We start from the raw sequence: 20,148 nt of genomic DNA, 5'->3' as shown, positions 1-20,148 counted from the left end.
TTCCGGCGTCGTCGAGGCGTGTTTGTAGTGTGCAGTGGCAGATCGCGTCGAAGGCGGCTGACAGGTCCAGGAGGATGAGGGCCGCGGTTTCTCCGTTGTCTAGCAGGGTCCTGATGTCGTTGGTGGTGGCGATGAAGGCAGATTCGGTGCTGTGGTTGCCGCGGAACCCGGACTGGGACGGGTCTAGGATGCTGTTCTCCTCGAGGAATGTAGTCAGTTGTTTGTTGACAACCTTCTCAATGACCTTTGCCGGGAACGTGAGCGGGAGATGGGTCGGAAGTTCTTGAGGTCCGCCTTGGGTTTCTTGAGTAAGGCGTTGATCTTGGCGTGCTTCCAGCTCTCCGGGAAGGTCGCTGTCTCAAAGGAAATGTTGATGGCTTTCTGGAGATGAGGTGCAATGGTGGAGCTGGCTTTTGTTGAAGATGTGGTGAGGGCATGGATCTGACGGGGATCCGGAGTCGATGGTGTTTATGATCTTGATGGTGTCGTCGTCGTTGATGTTGGTCTAGGAGAGCTGGCAGTTGGTGCGGATGGTGGTCGTGGGGGCCTTAGTGGTTGACGGGGCGGTCGTGGCATTGAAGCTGTCGTGGATGTCTGCGATCTTGCGGTGGAAGAAGGTGGTTAGCGAGTCGCACAGGTCTTGCGAAGGTGGGATGTCGTTGGTGTTGGAGCTGGGGTTGCAGAGTTCCTTCACAATGTTGAAGAGCTCTTTGCTGTTGTGTGCGTTGTTGTCTAGACTGTTTTTGAAGAAGGCCCTTTTTGGCGGAACTGATGAAGTTGTGGTGTCTGCGGGTGGCGTTCTTGTGGGCTGCATAGCTTTACGGTGTTCGTTCCCAGATCCAGATCTTCTCCAGCTTCCAGCAGGTTTGCTTGGAGGCCTGGAGGTCTTCGGTGAACCAGCAGGCTTTCTTGCTGGTGTGGCTGTTGGAGGGTTTCTTGAGCGGGGTGAGGGTGTTGGCGCAGTCGTCGATCCACTGTCTAATGCTGCGGGCGGTGGCATCAGGGTCGGTAGGGTCTGTGGGTGGGCTTCATGCGAGGGTGGTGGATAGCTGGTCTTCGGTGACTTTGCTCCAGCAGCGGCGCGGCGCCTGTTGGGTGCGGTGGTGCGTGGTGGGTTTACGGAAGGTGAAGTGGATGCACTGGTGGTCGTCCAGTGGAGCTCGGTGGTGTGGTTGAAGGAGACGTGGCAGCTTGCGGAGAAGATGGGGTCGAGCATGTGGCCGGTGGAGTGGGTGGGTGTTGTGACGAGTTGTCTGAGTCCGAGGTTGGTGATGTAGTCGATCAGGGTGGAAGAGTTGGCATTGTTGTTGTTCTCGTGGTGGAAGTTCAGGTCCCAGAGGAGGATGTAGTCTGTGGAGGCAAGGGTGTGTGTGCTGACTAAGTCGGAAATGGAGTCGCTGAACTGTGGTCAGGGGCCAGGTGGTCCGTAGAAGAGGGTTCCTCTGAGGGTGGTGTTGGGGTCGGTGTGATCTGGAAGTGTAGGTGTTCAGCAGTGCTGAGGGTGTTGTTGGTGTTAGTCGAAACTTTGAGGGTGTTCCTCAGGACAATGGCGATTCCTTCTCCGTTGGTGCGGTCCTTGCGGGTGATCTTATAGCCTTCCGGGATGGCAATGGCGATGTTGTGTGCCGAGGAGGGGATCAGCCAGGTCTCTGTCAGGAAGGCAACATCTGGGGTGTTGAGGTCGAGTAGGTTCAAGAGTTCAACGGCGTATTTGCGGGAATGGTGTTGAGAAGGATGTATCTGAGGTGGTTGGATTCTTTGGTAGGTGGGGTGGTGGACCGGATGCTGGTGAAGCTGCAGTTCTGGCAGGAGAAGAATCCTTGGGTGCGCTTTGGGGCGGCCAGGCAGCAGGTTTGTGATCGTCCGGCGTTGAGTGCGTGGAGAGTGATGGAGTCGTAGCGTACCATGGTGTTGTTAACCATGGGAATGGGAATGTTTTGTATAATAAATGTAGATAAAAATGCAGTTATAAACTTTTTTCTGAAGTATTGATTCCATCTTGTCATGAATTATAAATAATGTTTTAGAATGGAGATAGGCAGGCCAGATTAAGAGGAATCCAAAGGGTAAATTATTGTGTAATAATTTATATGATTGAAATGAAAAGTACATTGATGAGTGCAGTTTATTTTGTTTTTTACAGCCCTGATGAAGTCCTTTGTAAGGACGAAACGCATAGGCTGTTAAGAATTGATGATTGTAAAGAAATTGATGGATTTATCTGAAATTTTTTGAAGAATATGGAAATGATGAATACATATACATAAGAAATTTGATGGAACTGATGATTGAATGAACTTTCATGAATAAAGTTTCCAACATTGGAAGGAATTTTGAAATGATTGGTCTGTGGACTGATTAGTTTGAATAATGTTCAATAATTGATTGATAAATATGATGTACTAAAATATACGTTCCTTTTACTGTATATATATATTTGTTTAAGTGTGATCTTATAGTGGTGGGCCACTGAGAGTTGAGCATAGTAAGTGGTTGGACTGGGTCAGAAACAGTGAACTTGTGCACACAGAGCTTCAAAACCTTTACCGCTGTGGTTAGATGATTGCTTTTCTTTAACTTTCACTGTTTTCTGTGTGTTTGATGGGGCTACACCTCTGGCAAGAGCTGCTTCCATATACTCAGCCCTCCTGTCTGCCAGCTTATGGGATTGTGCCAATATTAGGATGTTATCGAAAGTGATACCAGACTGACGGAGTATGAGTTTCTGGAGGGCAGAAGAACAACATCCTTGGTTCAGTTTAGCTCTAATTTCATCCGCTGGTCAATGTTGGTGCAGGTGTTTGCCAGTTTGCGTAGACGTGCATAGACTACGTATACTGATTAGTCCTCAGTCTGCTGGGCCTTAAAACTTTCTTACTCAGATTTCAACTGGGGGTCAAAATGCTGATTCAAAGAAGCGACGGCAGCATCGAAGTCATCATCTCCCCCTTTGTTGGGTAGATGTTCGAATAGGTCATACAGCTCTGCACCACCCACAAGCAGCAACATGGATCTCTTGACTGCTCCATCCTTCTCGCACATGGTGCAAAAAAAGTGCTGGAGATGTCCTATCCATTGGTGAAAACGCAGAACTGCCGTTGTGGGGTCTACCAGTTGGCTAAAGGGTGTCAGTGCTGTGACAGGCACATGTGCACATTCCTGAGGTGCAGAGGGCACTGCATCCTGTTGCTGGCAGGCATGTTTTCTGTGTGTGTTAAACTTAACGCTCTTTCTTCTTGTTTTCCTGCTTGTCTTACCAAGGGCCTCTCTATATGTTTTACTTTGACTGCTTTTTACTTTGTCTATGTCTCTCTTTTATTCTTTCACAGATGTTCCAATGCCATAGTTACCTTCACTAACTTCACTGGCGTTGGCAGACATCAGTCACTGCCATTGATGCCTCATAGAAGGATTCCCCCAGCGGGTAACAGGTACACATGTGCTTCGGCAGTAGAGGCTGTAGGCAGGCCACTTGCACTGACGGGAGCCCATGCTTATTGTTTTCCTGTGTGCCTGCTTGCCAGCCACATCCCCCGCATTCCAAGATGGTGACTTCAACGCCCACACTCCAACGCGCCTGGGGAAGGCGCTGACGTATTCTGCAAGCACCAGGAGGCACATAAGAAGCGATCAGGGCTCCCGCAGCGCAGGAGCAGGTGCTGATTGTTTTTCTGTCTGCTTGCCTGCCAGCCACATCACCTGCATTCTGAGGTGGGGACTTCAATGCCCACACTCCAGTGTGCATGGGGAAGGTGCCGACGTATTCTGCAAGCGCCAGGAGGCGCATAAGAAGCGGTCGGGGCTCTCACAGCACAGGATGTGCGTGGGCGTGCCCGGCCCGCGCCCATCGGAGTCCGAAGGAGGCTGGGCTCATTCTCTTTCATCTGTGTCTGAATAAGGTACTGTCTATCCTTTACATTTCCTTCCTGCTGCCATGTCGAAAGGAAAGGGTTCAAAAGAGAAGACTGGAGGGAGGGTAGGAGCCACGCTGGACTCCTCCTTATTCAGAGTGGCAAGTGTTCTCTGACATGAGATATAGCTGACCGAGTGATATCTTTCTTTGGACCCGACCTCCCTAATATTAGGTTTGCACTCAGCTCTTGAGTCTACTACTACCCCAGCAATTCAGTTGCCAATACCTGTAATCCTAACAGCCCCTCCATTAGACCAAAGATGCTCTTTTCCTCCAAACGCACCTACAGAGAGCATTTCAGGAAGGGGTTTAGATAGCCCTTCTCAGAATGTCTCCCTATTGGATTCTTCCTCACCACTTCCACCTGCCAAGCGAACCAGAGAAGGGGGGGCTACTAACGGCACGAAATCAAAAAAATCTAAAACCAGTTGTGCCCCCAAATCTAAAACTGTTCAAACAAGGGGGAACCCTATGCACTCTAAAACGATAGCACCACTAACGCCATCAACCACTCTGTCGTCTCAGGTACTGCAGTCGGACTCTATCGGGCCAGAGAATACTTTAAGGCTAAATTAAATAATAGCTCCCATCCTCGCTAAATTGTTTCAAATAGAATTGCGACTGGCGGACTTAGAATCACAGAATCGGACTCTATTAGCTTGTACACCTCTGATGCACGATTTGCTACCGATAACATCTACAATCACTGATTCAGTACCATTGAGAGATCCAAGGGGGCCACTCCTAGTGCCAACAACGATGCAGCCATCATCCATATCAACTGGTGGCCCCACTATTGTTGCAACACAGCCCTTAAATGCTACCTCCAATCTTAATTTTGCGCGGGCCGCACAATGCCTTCCAGGGTCGACTGCAGGGCCACAGCCACTATTAATACAGAAGGGATTAACAGGAGTAAACCATAGGGCAGGGTGCCATGAGAAACCCAAAGGAGTACAAGAGCATCTCCCACACACATCTCCCACAACAAACCCTCCATCTTCCACCCACTGCTGCCACATTGGTTTTAGTTCTCGCAAATGTCCCTACCCTTTGGGAAAACTAGATTGAATCTACCTGACACTTAATGGACAAATGCCTTTACTGGTTACTGTGCAATGTTAATGTGACTGAGAGGGGGAGGAGGCAGTTGGCTCATGAAATAATTATGGCTAGGAGAGTAGGTTGGGTGGGGGAACAAATAAAAACTTTTTGGCGGGGACTGTGTGGTAATTAATTTTAATAATGAGTATGTAAGTGCCTCTCTTTTACCTTACCTTCCCAGCCTTGCTCTAAGGAATACTCAGATAATACCCTTATCCTTGGAGGTTTTTTACACTGGTCAGGGTGTTTACGAGGGGAGAGCTCTTATGGTCAGAAACCCAAATTCATTTACCGCCCTGAATGTGGATCCCACTATAAATCCTGGGATTAGATTGCATATTAGATTCGCTGCTCTGTCGAACTTGGAGGCGTGTGTGAGAAGTTGGCCTGGTATATGATGTCCACTATTCTAGTGGGCACCTTGCACCAGTCCAAACGACCCTTATTGATGGTGAGAGAGCGCAATTTGAGCAAAATGTATAAGTGCACCATATTTACATGTAAGATGCACAAATTTAGTTAAAGCATATAAGAGTGTCGAGAATATAGAATGCACATACTCACGAGTGTTTAATCAATATAGAATGCATATTTTAGAGTGTGAAGCTAATGTAGTAATGTTTAGAAATGTTAGAATGCTATTAGATTCCATGTTATGTGGCTGTTGCAGAAGAGAATGTAATGCTGCCAAACGTAGAAATGTGCAGGCCTCATGGCAACGTATGAAGAACGAAAACGTGCCTTTACATTTTCACATAAGATGGATTACTATTATTCAGAATATTATTGATCATACGTTAAAGTTATGTTTTATAGAAGTGTTTCATATAATCAGAGAGTAATAGGTTAGAATATTGTTTTAGGCTAAGAAATAAAGGTTCGCAGAGTGCAGGCCTGTTTCAAGTAATTTAGTAGGCCTGGAAAGATAAAGTCGTTTTCTTTGATCTGCATGTGCTAGTTAAAATCGAGTCTTGTTAAGTATAAATTGCAGAACATGTTCGAAGTTTTTACGACTTGAGAGATAAGTTGGAGGCCGGAATTTGGGGCCCACTTCATGGGTGTCTGTTTGCAGGTGTGAGGGGGTTCCAATCAAGAGAGTGATGAATAGAGCTCTGTTCTGGGAAACAGGCACAGGCCTGGAGGAGGCTTCAGGAATTTCCTGGGGGGTACCGGCGTGCCAAGAAGAGCCTGAGAAGCAAGGTCAACGCTAACGAGAAGCCCAAAGGAGTATCAGTATGGAAAAAGCCAGAACCGACACCACGTGAGAGGTGTACGTGAGGGGCGTCTCTGAGGGGCTTTTCAACTGTAATTGTGATTTTGTATTAGGGACAGCACCCTGGGGTGGAGTTAGGGCAGATGGCCTGAGGAACCTTAGAGAGCGGATGGGTAGGCAGAGAGGGCACAATTGCGATGCACAGGTTTACAACAGAGACTAAGGGAAAGTGAGTGAACTTCTTTGGAAGTCACCACGGCTGACACCTTTTTAGGTTAAGATTCTGCTAAGTAGGGATGTCACTTAGTCTAGTGTAGGGACAGTCTAACCTGGTTTTTTCTCCCTTTTGTAAATGACGCTCAAGTTACAACTTGTGTCTATTCTTGCAAACCTGCTGATCTTTGAATTAGTCTTGGTGATATTTTTCTGTCGCCTAAGATCGTTTAGAGAATTCATGTTTGTATTGGTGCCAGTATATCTTTTGAACCTTATATTGAGATGTTTGTATCTCCAGTTATCTTTGGCTTTATAATAAAACTTTAAAACTTATTCGTGGTAAGTGGTTCTTAAGAGCCGTGCAAATTATTGGATTGATTAACCTGGTAGTGGATTGCTTTTACTCTATGACAGGCAACAAAGGTTCAGTCGACCTAAGTGGGGATTTAGATCTAGAGTAATCAGATAAGAGATCAAAATCCCGCCGTCCCAGTTGGTAGCAGCGTAGGATGGTTGCCTTCTAGAGGAAGGTGATCTAGACTAGGTTAAGATTACCCCGAGGCCCCTAGAGATCGAGAGATGACCAGAAGAAGAATCACCTGCCGAAGAAGGTGCTGACGGTGCGAGAGATAAAGCAGTAGAGTCGGTCGAGAGTGAGTATAATAAGGGTCATGCGTTGTCAGATCGCGGTGTTTTGTGTTGTATTTGTGTTGTAATGTCATGCGGAGTTGAATGCCTGTAGTGTGATTGAGGCAGGGTTGTGAGCGCGCGCAACCTGGTAAAAATCTTAAGTTCAGAGAAGAGCTTAAGTGGTTCGGGTGTATCGGACATCCAGAGTAATTGTCGACCATTGTAAAGGGGGTCATGAGGTACCATTGATCGCCCGCAGGACCGAGATAGGGGGAACGCAAGAGTGAGTGTATGGGTAACGGACGCTGGTCGGAAGTTACCGTGTGTAAGTAACCTATCAGTTAAGACGACTGTCTGGACGTTCGCGGAAAGACATTTCGTCAGTTGAGGTGACAATTACAGTTAGACTGTGGACGTACAGTCAAGAAAAGTGATCGCTTGGTCGGAAGTAATCATTTTTCAGAGTATGAATGGGACGCATGCATGACCGGGAGACGAGCTGAGAAAGGAGGGGAACTGCTGCGAGAGGGAGACGAGTGACGTCAGAGAGAGCCGCGCTGGGATAGGCTGGTTAGCAAGAACCGCGCTGGGATTGGTGGATTGTCATCAGGAAGTAAACGAACGCAGGGAATTAAGGAAAATTGTAGATTTTGAACATGAAGTGTTTTAAATGCCTGAGAGCGATCTTTAAGAGAGAAAGGAGAGAATCTTTTGACGGGGAAGAGGCCCCGCCAGAGGGTACACCAGCTCATTATATGGCTATGAATGTTGGGTTGCATACCATACTGTGGATTTCTAATTGGAATAAGATTACAGAAGGGAACGAGGAACTGACTTTTCCGAAATACGGAACGTTTAGACTAGAAGTGTTGCACCAGTTAAAAGCAGTTATGTCCTCAATGAGACCTCTGCCCAGACCAACACAGTTTGAAGCCCTTAATGCGTGGATCAGGGCGGCGCACGACAGGAACCAGAACAGGCGTCAAGAAAGAGTGAGACAATCGGTAAGAGCAGTGCAGGACGCCAAATGGGATGAGGAAGCCAAGAAATGGAGAGTGCAGACTATTGAAGTAGATAAACTGTACTCAGTGATAGAAGTTACAGGAGATAAAAGAACACCAGAAGAGGATGATGAGAGCGAGACAGAGGATAGCCTAATAAATAGGTTGTTGATAGATAGGCCGCCTCCGTACAATAGAGAGATGGAAGGTGCCGAGCTCCGAAGGGAAGATAGGGTTGGCATAGGGGAGTATAGACCACTCCCTATAACGGATTGGGAACCCACCAAAGGTGAGGAAGCACCTCAACCTAGTCCAGTACAGAGAGTAGTCGGAAGGTTCGTGGTACAAAAGGTGCCAGAAACGGAGCGTGCTAAGTCCTATCAGTTGCCAGATGCTCTTCAAGTACCCGTTACCATAGGCCCTATAGTATCGATTTATGACCCAGACAAAGCACGAGAAGAGGAACAGGCACGACTAGACAGAGAGAGAGCAGAAATGGAAAGAAGGAACAATATGACCAATGCCCGAAGGCAGTTGCCAGGACCAAGAGATCGGAGCACCCCATTAAATTCAGCAGTGGATCCCATAATAGATCAGGGGGGTCAGAGAGGACCGATGGATCTGAGGGGACCACGGCCGAAGTCCTTTAAGGAGCTGAGGGCTGACTTGAGAGAGTGGGATGCTAACACAGGAACCCAGAGTAACAGGTCAGGAGCGGAAGCAGAGTGGGGAAGTCGAGGCGATGGAACATTGTCTCACTGCGGGGCTAGTGAAAGCGGTCAGGAGTGTGATGGCAAAAGTCAGGAGAGTAGAGGAGCTACACGTCGTTTCCATAGTGGAAATGGACAGGAGCAAGAAGATAGAAGTACCGAGTATGGAAGGGCGTCTCGTCTCATTCACAGTGAGGGAGACCGAAGGACGCAAGAATACAGGGACAGCTTTAAGTGCACTCACCATGCACCTGGCGATAGGAGACAACATTGGGATCGCAGGAACATGGGGAGCTGCGAAGGGTCCTATCATGTGTTGAGTGATACTAGACAGCAAGGGAATTGCGAAAGCATGGGGAATAATGGAGAGTCTTATCGTGCGTCTAGAGAAACCAAGCAGAATGGGCAATGTGGGACTGTGGGGAATAGAGCATTGTTTAACCACACACAAAGAGGGGATGGAACTGCATGGGACCTGGAGAGATGGGAACATCGGAGGACTCCCCATAAATCGCCTGAACCCAGGCGTAGGGCTCGGAGATGGGATGGGAGAGATGTCAATGGGCTCTCTAGAGATAACACACTGAAAGCTGAGATAAAGGCAAAAAGGCTCGATGTAACCAGTTTAAAATCTGATCTGGACGAGATAATAGATGGTACGTTGCCTTTGGAAAGGATTGACATGTACGAGCAGGATGAGGTGCTGTTTATAGCAAAGGATATTACTCGGAAGGCGAGAGCCATTCACGAGAAATTATCTGAACTGGCCGACAAGTATATGGTAGACTTGTCGAGAACGAAGGCATTACAGGGTAACCATAGGTTGCATTATTCAGATCAGGACCTTGATGAGAGGAGGACAATTGGGTTAAAAACACACATAAGGGAACTGATCACAGGAATAAGGACATGGAGAGATTTAGATAAGTGGGAAGAAAGGTGGTCCAAGAAAGGGACTGTCAGGCGGAGCACGATTGTGATGTCCCCGGAAGGAGGGCCACTGCGGATGGAGGCATACCCTCTGCGAGAAATTGCGAATGGGAGTTATGTACATGTGCCCTGGAGTAGGGGAGATTTAGCTGCATTTACCAATTCATTTCCTAAGTTAAGAGAAAATCCCGTGGAGTGGTACAAACAGGTAGAGAGGTTTGTGAAAATCTCTAAAGTACTGTGGATTGATCTGAACACCTTATTTGATATTGTGGTCCCAGGAGACTTGTGGACAGCATGCAAGGTTAGTGTCGAATGGCCCACATTGTCATAAATCACAGTCCTGAGGCACACATCGCTTTCTGCTCCTTAAAAGGGCAGTTAATTTCCCCACAGAAAACCCACCCCTGTCCCGTGCACCAGCACGCCAAGTAATGAAAGTGTGTACGATATTGCTTTTTACGTTAGTGACATGATTCTCGGGTAGTAAGATGTATGTTTGTTAAACCTTGAAAGAACTTGTCATATCTCATGTTTTGTCGCAAAGTATTTTTGGTACAATTCTTGAAAAATCTTGTCATAATTCATATCTTTGTTTCCTGAAGGAAGTTTGCTAAAATTCATTATCTGTGCAAATATAAACGCAAGTCTTGTAATCTGGGATTAAGTGGTTTTGATTGCAGAAGTACGGACCATGTTGTTAACCAAGGACGGGGGAAAGAAACTCTCTAGGACGCATACGCACGCTATCTAACGGTGCGCAATGCGTCAACATCCCCTCGGGTGTGGCTCGTCTATAAATAGCCACACCCAAGGCTTCTCGACGCTTTGCCTACTGCCGCGTCTAGGAAGAAGCACGTCCTGGAGCGCCGCCTTGGAATCCCGAACGCCGACAACTGCCTGGAGTCCATTGAAGGCAGAGATCTTGCTGCAGAAACTACAGAAAATCATCACGCTCGATCCTGCAAGACAAAAGACATTTATTAAGCTAAGTGAAATCTTTCTTTGATTTAAATTAAGGCACCCACCGCACGCTAGCAACAGAAAAGACTAAGACTTACCAGAAAGGTTTTCTTAAGAACATTCCGTGTATTTGCCAAAGAACTAATCCGTGTATTTCCTGAAAGACAATTTTGTACGTGGGTTTAAAGACTATGAGTATTTTAGAAAAGTGCTTTGAGAAGTAATCAAAGTACTCGAATCCAGAGGACAATAACTCAGTCTGAAAGTCCTGTATTTCAATAGTGTTTGTTTTAAGTTTAATTCTTTTAGGTTGTGGAGTTGAGAGGAGGCCTTGCAGAGATAAAAGTGAGAAGAATTTGACATCACTCTTCTGGTGTTCACTCTCTCAACAACTATTACCTCCTCAACATCCCCAACTCTCCACGACGACAACACGGACGCGACGCTTACAACCCAATTGTCGCAGGTAGGCTTTAGAAATTAAAGAAAGAGAACAATAGGAGTGTAAGCAGATAGATTTGGAGTAAAGTCAAAGGATAGCAGTTACAAAAGTTTCTTTGTTGCCTCGCAGGTCGACAACCCAGGAGCTGGTAGCGTCCATTATCCGGCCTTCCTCCCTTTTTTCTATTTAACTACCTAGGTGTTCTCATCAATCACTAGGTGTTGCCTAGAATTCGGGGAAGTTGGTCCATAACGTCTCTGCGAAATCCATCTACAAGCAACTCACAGGTAAGAGTGCTTGTAACCTTGACAGAAGGCGAAGCCCACGACTACTATTTCGCCCAGACGTTATGGATCCTTCTGTCTCGAGTTCTCTGCAAGACATAGCAAATATTCTGACTGCAATGCAAGCAGAAAATGCAGCCCTTCGTAGAGATATGACTCAGATTCAAAACAGCATTCAATCAAGTCCTAGTACCTGGAGCTTTTCTCCCACTCAGAAAACAGTACTGAAACCGCCAACTTTTCAGCCTGGGTTCCAAACCTTGCATTCTGGTTCTAGTCCCTCAGCAGCTACAACTCAGATTCAAGTAGTCACACCAATTCCTGTCCCTTTAGCACAACCCGAAAGGTTTTACGGAGATAGCAATAAGTTTTCTATTTTCTTGAATCAATGTCATCTTCATTTTGTTGCGAAACCAGCAGCCTTTCCTGATGACTTCTCCAAAGTAGCTTTCATTTTGTCCTACCTTGGTGGTGACGCAGCTCTATGGTCAGTACCAATAGTAGAACGAGATGATCCCATCCTTTATGATCTCAGACGTTTTAAGAACACAATGAAAAAACTGTTTGCTAAACACGTGTTTGTTCAGTCTGCTGACCATGAGTTATTACATCTGAAACAAGGGTCTTCTGATTTATTACATTATATATCCCAGTTTAACAGACTAGTTATTGAAGCTCGTTGGCCTGAAGAAAAAAGAGTGTCTCTTTTCTATAAAGGTTTAAAAGATGAGCTTAAGGATATGGTGACGCAGATTTTAGATCCACTAAATGATATAGAAGACTTTATAGATTTAGTGGTCAAATTAAACCATCGTTTGTTAGAACGAAGAGGAGAAAAAGGGAAGGCTGACTTGAAGGTGTTTTCATTTAAAGAGAGATCTAATAATCACACGAAAGGAGATTCTATTCCTAAAATAGATTTAGGAGAACCCATGCAAATAGGAACAATAAAAGGACCTCTGACTAAAGAAGAAAAGGATAAGAGAAGAAAAATGAATCAATGCCTTTATTGTGGGAAGGCAGGACACTTTGTTAAGGAATGTCCAATTCGCCCAAATAAATTTAAGGGAAAAGGCTCCGATGTAGGTTTGGTACAGCAGTCGGAAAACTAATTGACTCGACAAATCAAGAGGTCAGATTGTCGAGTATGTTAACTAGTGTGGCCTCCATAACCCCTGAGATAACATCTCATCATCTTAGTATAAAGATTTCTTTACAGTCTTTTTTGAGAAAAGAAAAGGTTTGGACAGTTTATGCTTTAATTGACTCAGGAGCCACAGGCAATTTTATTGACACTAGTTTTTTAAAAGAGCTAGATTTTAACACTGAGTCTAAAGAACACCCAGAAGTGGTAAAAGCTGTGGACGGTAAAGAGCTATCATCTGGACTGATTCAATTTCACACCGAAAAACTGTTGATGACTTGTTTTAATAAACACGAAGAAAAGATAATCTTTGACATTATAGATGCTCCACAATTCCGCTTGATTTTAGGAATACCCTGGCTTGTAAAACACAACCCAAAAATTGATTGGGTAAAGAAAACTGTATTATTTGATTCAGAGTATTGTGAAAACACTTGTTTCCCATTTTCAGATTCACAGTTACTAGTTCAGGGAAGCGACTTCCCTTTACAATCCAAAAGTGTATTAGTACTGGAAGGAGTTCCAGAGGAATATGCAGACCTGCAAGACGTGTTTGATAAAAAAAGAGCTAACACATTACCACCTCATAGGGATTTCGACTGTCGAATAGATCTTGTGCCCGGAGCCACCCTACCGTGCAGTCGGATATATGCTCTCACAGAGAAAGAGAATGAACACTTGAGAGAATATCTAGATGAGTATTTGGCCAACGGTTTCATTCGGCATTCCAAATCACCTGTATCCTCCCCTCTCTTTTTTATTCCAAAAAAGGGAGGTGAGTTACGTACCTGCATCGACTATCAAGCCTTAAACAATATTACCATTAAAAACAGATACCCACTTCCTTTGATCCCAACCTTGATTGATCAGTTAAAAGATGCCACTATTTATACAAAATTAGATTTGCGAGGAGCTTACCATTTGGTGAGAGTACGAAGTGGAGACGAATGGAAGACAGCTTTTCGAACAAAATTTGGTTTATATGAATATCAAGTAATGCCATTCGGACTCTGCAATGCTCCTGCAGCATTTCAATTTTTTATAAAAGAGGTTTTGAGAGAATTCTTGGATATTTGTTGCATAGTGTATATTGATGACATACTCATCTATTCCAAAGACACCACCGAGCATGTAAAACAAGTAAGAGCTATCCTTCGAAAACTTCTTGACAATTCCTTATACATTAAATTGGAAAAAAGTCTCTTTCATACCAACAAAGTAGAGTTTTTAAGGTACGTTTAAGTCCCAAAGGTATTGAAATGGATCCCAAGAAAATTCAAGCTGTTCTAGATTGGCCAAGTCCCTCCTCAGTAAAACAAATTCAAAGTTTTTTGGGGTTTTCCTAATTTTTATAGACGTTTTATTTGTAACTTCTCACACATCATCACCCCAATAACTAAATTGTTGAAAAAGAACATAAAATTTGAATGGGATAAAGATGCAGAAGAAGCCTTTCAAAAACTTAAAAGACAATTCACTTCAGCACCTGTGTTGATGCATCCAGACACTGCTCATCCTTTCATTGTAGAAGCGGATGCCTCTCAGTTTGCAGTTGGAGGAATTTTATCTCAAAGAGATAAAGAAACCGGTCAGATGCACCCGATTGCATATTACTCCCGAAAACTCACTCCTACAGAACAAAATTATGCAATCGCTGATAAGGAATTCCTAGCCATAAAAGCAGTTTTCGAAGAATGGCGTCATTATTTGTTAGGAGCGAGACATCCAATAACGATTTATACAGATCATAGGAATTTACAGTTTTTGCGTTCTGTAAAGGCCCTCACAGCTAGACAATTGCGATGGACATTGTTTTTAATGATTATAATTTCATAATCACTTATCGTCCTGGGAAAGAAAATTTAAAAGCAGATGCTTTGTCCCGCTTGGGGTTTGTAACAGAAAAAGAAACTACTCCAGAAAAAATTCAACCGGTATTGTCAGATCATTGCTTTAAAGTAGGAGCAGTCCTTACTGATGTAATAGAGGACATAAAAAAGGAGATGAAAGCAAAAACTATGGAAGAATGGGTTAAACTGTATCCTTTGTTACACAAGAAGGATGATTTGCTGTATATGAATGAACAGATTTTTGTACCCATCCCAGAACTTCAAGGAAAAGTAATACAATCACATCATGACACTTTAATGTCTGCACATCCGGGAACAACTAAGACTAGTCAATCAATAAAAAGAAGATTTTGGTGGCCCTCTTTGTTACATGATGTTCAAACTTACATAAAAACATGTGAAGTATGCTCTCGAAATAAAACATCACACCAATCCCCTAGTGGCCTTCTACTACCACTTCCAATTCCACCTCAACCCTGGCACACAGTGTCCCTTGATTTCATAGTTGAGCTCCCTAGAACTAAGAAAGGGTTCGATACAATCCTAACAGTGGTTGACCATTTTTCTCGAATTGCTTATTTTATTCCGTTAAAAAAAATACCTTCAGTCAAAGAATTAACTCAAACATTTTCAAAAGAAATAATTTGATTACATGGCATTCCTTCAGTAATAATTTCTGATAGGGGACCTCAATTCATTTCTCACTTCTGGCAAAACTTAGGAAAAATTCTAAATATGGACATTCGTACCTCTTCCGGTTATCACCCGCAAACGGATGGTTTAACCGAGAGAACTAATCAGACTATAGAACAGTTCTTAAGGTGTACTCTAGCTGACAATGAAGAAGAATGGTCAGATATCCTATGGGTCTTGGAATTCGCTTATAATAATATGGACAATTCCTCGACTACTCTATCTCCCTTCTTCTGTACTTTTGGATTTCATCCTAAAAATATTCCAAGTGCCATTCAAGTTCCATCTGAAATACCATCTTTGGAGAACCATGTTAAAAGCTTAATTCACATACAAGAGCAGGCTCAATATAATTTGGCTCAAGCAAAGGAAAGACAAAAGGTTCAGTCAGACCTTCACAGGAAACCACCACCAACATACTCCATAGGAGATAAAGTGTGGTTGTCCACGAAGAACTTAAAAATAAAAACTTGTAGGAAATTTTGCCCTAAATTCATTGGACCATTCCCTATAGAAAAAATGATAAATCCAGTAAGTGTAAGACTAACTCTACCAACTAGATATAAATTCCATCCAGTATTTCATGTATCTTTAATTAAACCTTGTAATCCTATGACTAGATTTAATGAGAAGCCAATAGCCATACACGTTGACGGAGTTTCAGAATTCGAAGTTCAAAAAATTCTTGATTCTAAAAGAATTCGAGGTAAATTATTTTATTTGATTCATTGGAAGGGTTACGGTCCAGAGGAACGGACATGGGAACCTCTCTCAAATTTACAAAATTCCCCTCGTCTTTTGAAAAATGTTCACCTCCAAAATCCGCACAAACCCAAGCCAGTACCTCAGATCTTGGGAGGGCTCTTGAGAGGGGAGTACCGTCATAAATCACAGTCCTGAGGCACACATCGCTTTCTGCTCCTTAAAAGGGCAGTTAATTTCCCCACAGAAAACCCACCCCTGTCCCGTGCACCAGCACGCCAAGTAATGAAAGTGTGTACGATATTGCTTTTTACGTTAGTGACATGATTCTCGGGTAGTAAGATGTATGTTTGTTAAACCTTGAAAGAACTTGTCATATCTCATGTTTTGTCGCAAAGTATTTTTGGTACAATTCTTGAAAAATCTTGTCATAATTCATATCTTTGTTTCCTGAAGGAAGTTTGCTAAAATTCATTATCTGTGCAAATATAAACGCAAGTCTTGTAATCTGGGATTAAGTGGTTTTGATTGCAGAAGTACGGACCATGTTGTTAACCAAGGACGGGGGAAAGAAACTCTCTAGGACGCATACGCACGCTATCTAACGGTGCGCAATGCATCAACATCCCCTCGGGTGTGGCTCGTCTATAAATAGCCACACCCAAGGCTTCTCGACGCTTCGCCTACTGCCGCGTCTAGGAAGAAGCACGTCCTGGAGCGCCGCCTTGGAATCCCGAACGCCGACCACCGCCTGGAGTCCATTGAAGGCAGAGATCTTGCTGCAGAAACTACAGAAAATCATCACTCTCGATCCTGCAAGACAAAAGACATTTATTAAGCTAAGTGAAATCTTTCTTTGATTTAAATTAAGGCGCCCACCGCACGCTAGCAACAGAAAAGACTAAGACTTACCAGAAAGGTTTTCTTAAGAACATTCCGTGTATTTGCCAAAGAACTAATCCGTGTATTTCCTGAAAGACAATTTTGTACGTGGGTTTAAAGACTATGAGTATTTTAGAAAAGTGCTTTGAGAAGGAATCAAAGTACTCGAATCCAGAGGCTAATAACTCAGTCTGAAAGTCCTGTATTTCAATAGTGTTTGTTTTAAGTTTAATTCTTTTAGGTTGTGGAGTTGAGAGGAGGCCTTGCAGAGATAAAAGTGAGAAGAATTTGACATCACTCTTCTGGTGTTCACTCTCTCAACAACTATTACCTCCTCAACATCCCCAACTCTCCACGACGACAACACGGACGCGACGCTTACAACCCAATTGTCGCAGGTAGGCTTTAGAAATTAAAGAAAGAGAACAATAGGAGTGTAAGCAGATAGATTTGGAGTAAAGTCAAAGGATAGCAGTTACAAAAGTTTCTTTGTTGCCTCGCAGGTCGACAACCCAGGAGCTGGTAGCGTCCATTATCCGGCCTTCCTCCCTTTTTTCTATTTAACTACCTAGGTGTTCTCATCAATCACTAGGTGTTGCCTAGAATTCGGGGAAGTTGGTCCATAACGTCTCTGCGAAATCCATCTACAAGCAACTCACAGGTAAGAGTGCTTGTAACCTTGACACACATCAGAGCCAGAGAGAGATGCTCATACTGATGGACCGTCAGATAGGGTAATGGAGAAATATGAAAGGGTGATGACATGGCTAAAAGAGAAGGTGCCACCGCAGGATATAGATTGGGTGAAAATAGACCGAACTAGGCAGGAACCCAAGGAGACAGTCCATGAATATTATGAGCGATTGCTGAAAACGTTCAAACAATACAGTGGACTAGACTTAATGGATCCCAAAGACATAGGACAGTTTGTGTCGAAATTCGTTTTGGGATTGGGACCTGATATTTGTTTGATGATTCAGCAACATTTAATTTGCTGGCAAAACAAACGATTAGATGAAATTTTGAGATACGCAAGGTATTGCAGTGATGAAATAGATTCTAAAGCAAAAAAACGTAAGGAGAAGCTGATGTTGGTTCAGATGCAGTCGGCTGGAAAAGGTGGACAGCAGCAACAGGGAACAGGGACCATGGGAAGGAGACTAAATAATCAGAATAGGGACAATGAGGAAAATCCGAGACCTAGAGTAGACCTGGCTACCTTGAAAAGGACGACAAAGTGTCACCAGTGTCACCAGGTGGGACATTGGAAACGCGAGTGTCCTTATAACCCTGAGAACGGAGAACTGGAAGAAGTTCAGACCATTCCAGTAAAGGGGGTGACAGTACCCAAGGGTAAGGTGGTCAAAGGGGGGACTTTGGCTCCTCGAGCCCAGTTCCCTCAACCACCAAAGATTGCGACAGGGGGAAAGACCTATAGACAGATGCCTCTTTTGGTAGGAGGAGAAGAGTGTTACTATGTTGATCCACTAACTGGACAGCGAGTGAGTAGAGAGGAGGACTGTACCCTCGGGGCAGTTCTAGAAGACCAAAGGGGACCGTTTGTTGAGGCCGAAGTGGCAGGGTGTCCTACGACATTCTTGGTGGATACTGGGGCCACTCGATCAACTCTGAGATCAGCAGTGGTTCCGGACCTGCCAATGTCGGGGGAAACCATCCAAGTAGTTGGGGTCGCAAATAGGAGAATGACTAACCCGTTGACGGAAATAGTGCTAGTGAGAATAGGGAAATACAGTGATGAACATCAGTTTGTAGTGTGTGATTCTAGCCCTGTGTGTCTCTTGGGAAGAGACTTATTGTGCAAATTAAATTGCACCATATATTGCACGCCTCAGGGAGTGGAGGTACAGACTAACGACGATGATGCCACCTTTAAAGTTGCAAATTCAAAAGTATGCATAGAACTGTATCCTACCTTGACGGTGGAAGAGCTCCCTTGGGACTTAAGGGATACTGTGTCATCTGAAGTGTGGGATTTCACTGGAGAAGAGATAGGACTGATTAAAGGAGTGGAACCGGTGAAAATCATGATAAAACCAAATGTTGAATATCCAAGAACACCTCAATACAAATTGACTCCGGAGACGATTGCAGGAATAAAACCCGTGATCGACTCCATGATTAAGCAGAGAATACTGAAGGAAATCGTGGGTAGTCCTTGTAAATCCCCGATTATGGGTTTGCAGAAACCTAGTGGGAAATTCAGAATAGTTCAGGACCTCCGAAAGATTAATAACATAGTTGTTTCATGTTGTCCAGTGGTACCGAATCCATCAGTGATATTGTTTCAGATACCATTCCAAGCTGAGTGGTTCACAGTGATCGACCTTTGCCAGGCCTTCTTTTCAATTCCATTAGATGAGGAGAGCCAGTTTCTTTTCGCATTTAAGCTGGAAAATCGCATATTAACATGGTGTCGTATCCCACAGGGGTATACAGAAAGCCCATCGATTTTTAACCAGCTGCTGAAGAAAAATCTTGAAAGTCTAGTACTACCAAAGAACTCAGTTCTAGTTCAGTACATAGACGACCTACTTGTTGCGTCAGAAACAGAGGAAGCTTGTTAAATAGACACCATCACCTTGCTGAACCATTTAGCTGAGAATGGACACAAGGTGTCTCCGAGCAAATTACAGTACTGTCTGACAGAAGTACAGTACTTGGGTCACCGAATTGAAAAAGGGAAACAGAAGGTGTCACCAGACAGGATAGAGGTGATCATGAAAATGAATTCGCCCACGACACAAAGAGAGGTCAGGATGTTCCTAGGAATGGTTGGTTATTGCCGACAGTGGATAGCTAACTTTTCCCTGAAAGCAAAGCCCTTACAAAAACTGACGCACAAGGAGGTGAGTGATCCGGTACCATGGGACAAGGATTGTTTGATGGCATTTCTACAGCTGAGAGAGGACTTGTGTCATGCTCCTGCTTTGGGAATGCCGGATTACGAAAAACCATTCTTACTTTACTGTTGCGAAAGGGAAGGTTGTGCTTTGTCAGTTCTGGCCCAAATCCATGGAAATGCCCGTAGACCAGTTGCATACTTCTCGGCTACTTTAGACCCAGTAGCCGCAGCGTTGCCCGGATGTCTCAAATCCGTTGCTGCAACGGGTGTCAGCATTGAGAGGTGTGAGAGTATAGTGATGGGACACCAATTAGTGGTGTATGTACCTCATTCTGTGGAATTGTTAATGACCAGGACCAAGACACAGCACTTGACCAATAATAGGCTCACGCGCTACGAGCAAGTTATTCTTGCTGCGGAGAACGTGACCCTTAAGAGGTGCTCTGTCTTGAATCCTGCTACTTTGATGCCACTCCCTAATGATATAGAAGACGAAGAATGTGAAGATCACGATTGCCTTGATGTGACTGAACTATGCACCAAACCGAGACCAGATATTGTGGATGAGCCGTTGACTGACCCTGATGAAATTTTCTTTGTTGATGGCT

Source organism: Lissotriton vulgaris, chromosome 2_1, assembly GCF_964263255.1.
Source record: "Lissotriton vulgaris chromosome 2_1, aLisVul1.2, whole genome shotgun sequence".
In the NCBI taxonomy this organism is placed as follows: Eukaryota; Metazoa; Chordata; class Amphibia; order Caudata; family Salamandridae; genus Lissotriton; species Lissotriton vulgaris.
Note: the sequence above shows the minus strand (reverse complement) of the source record.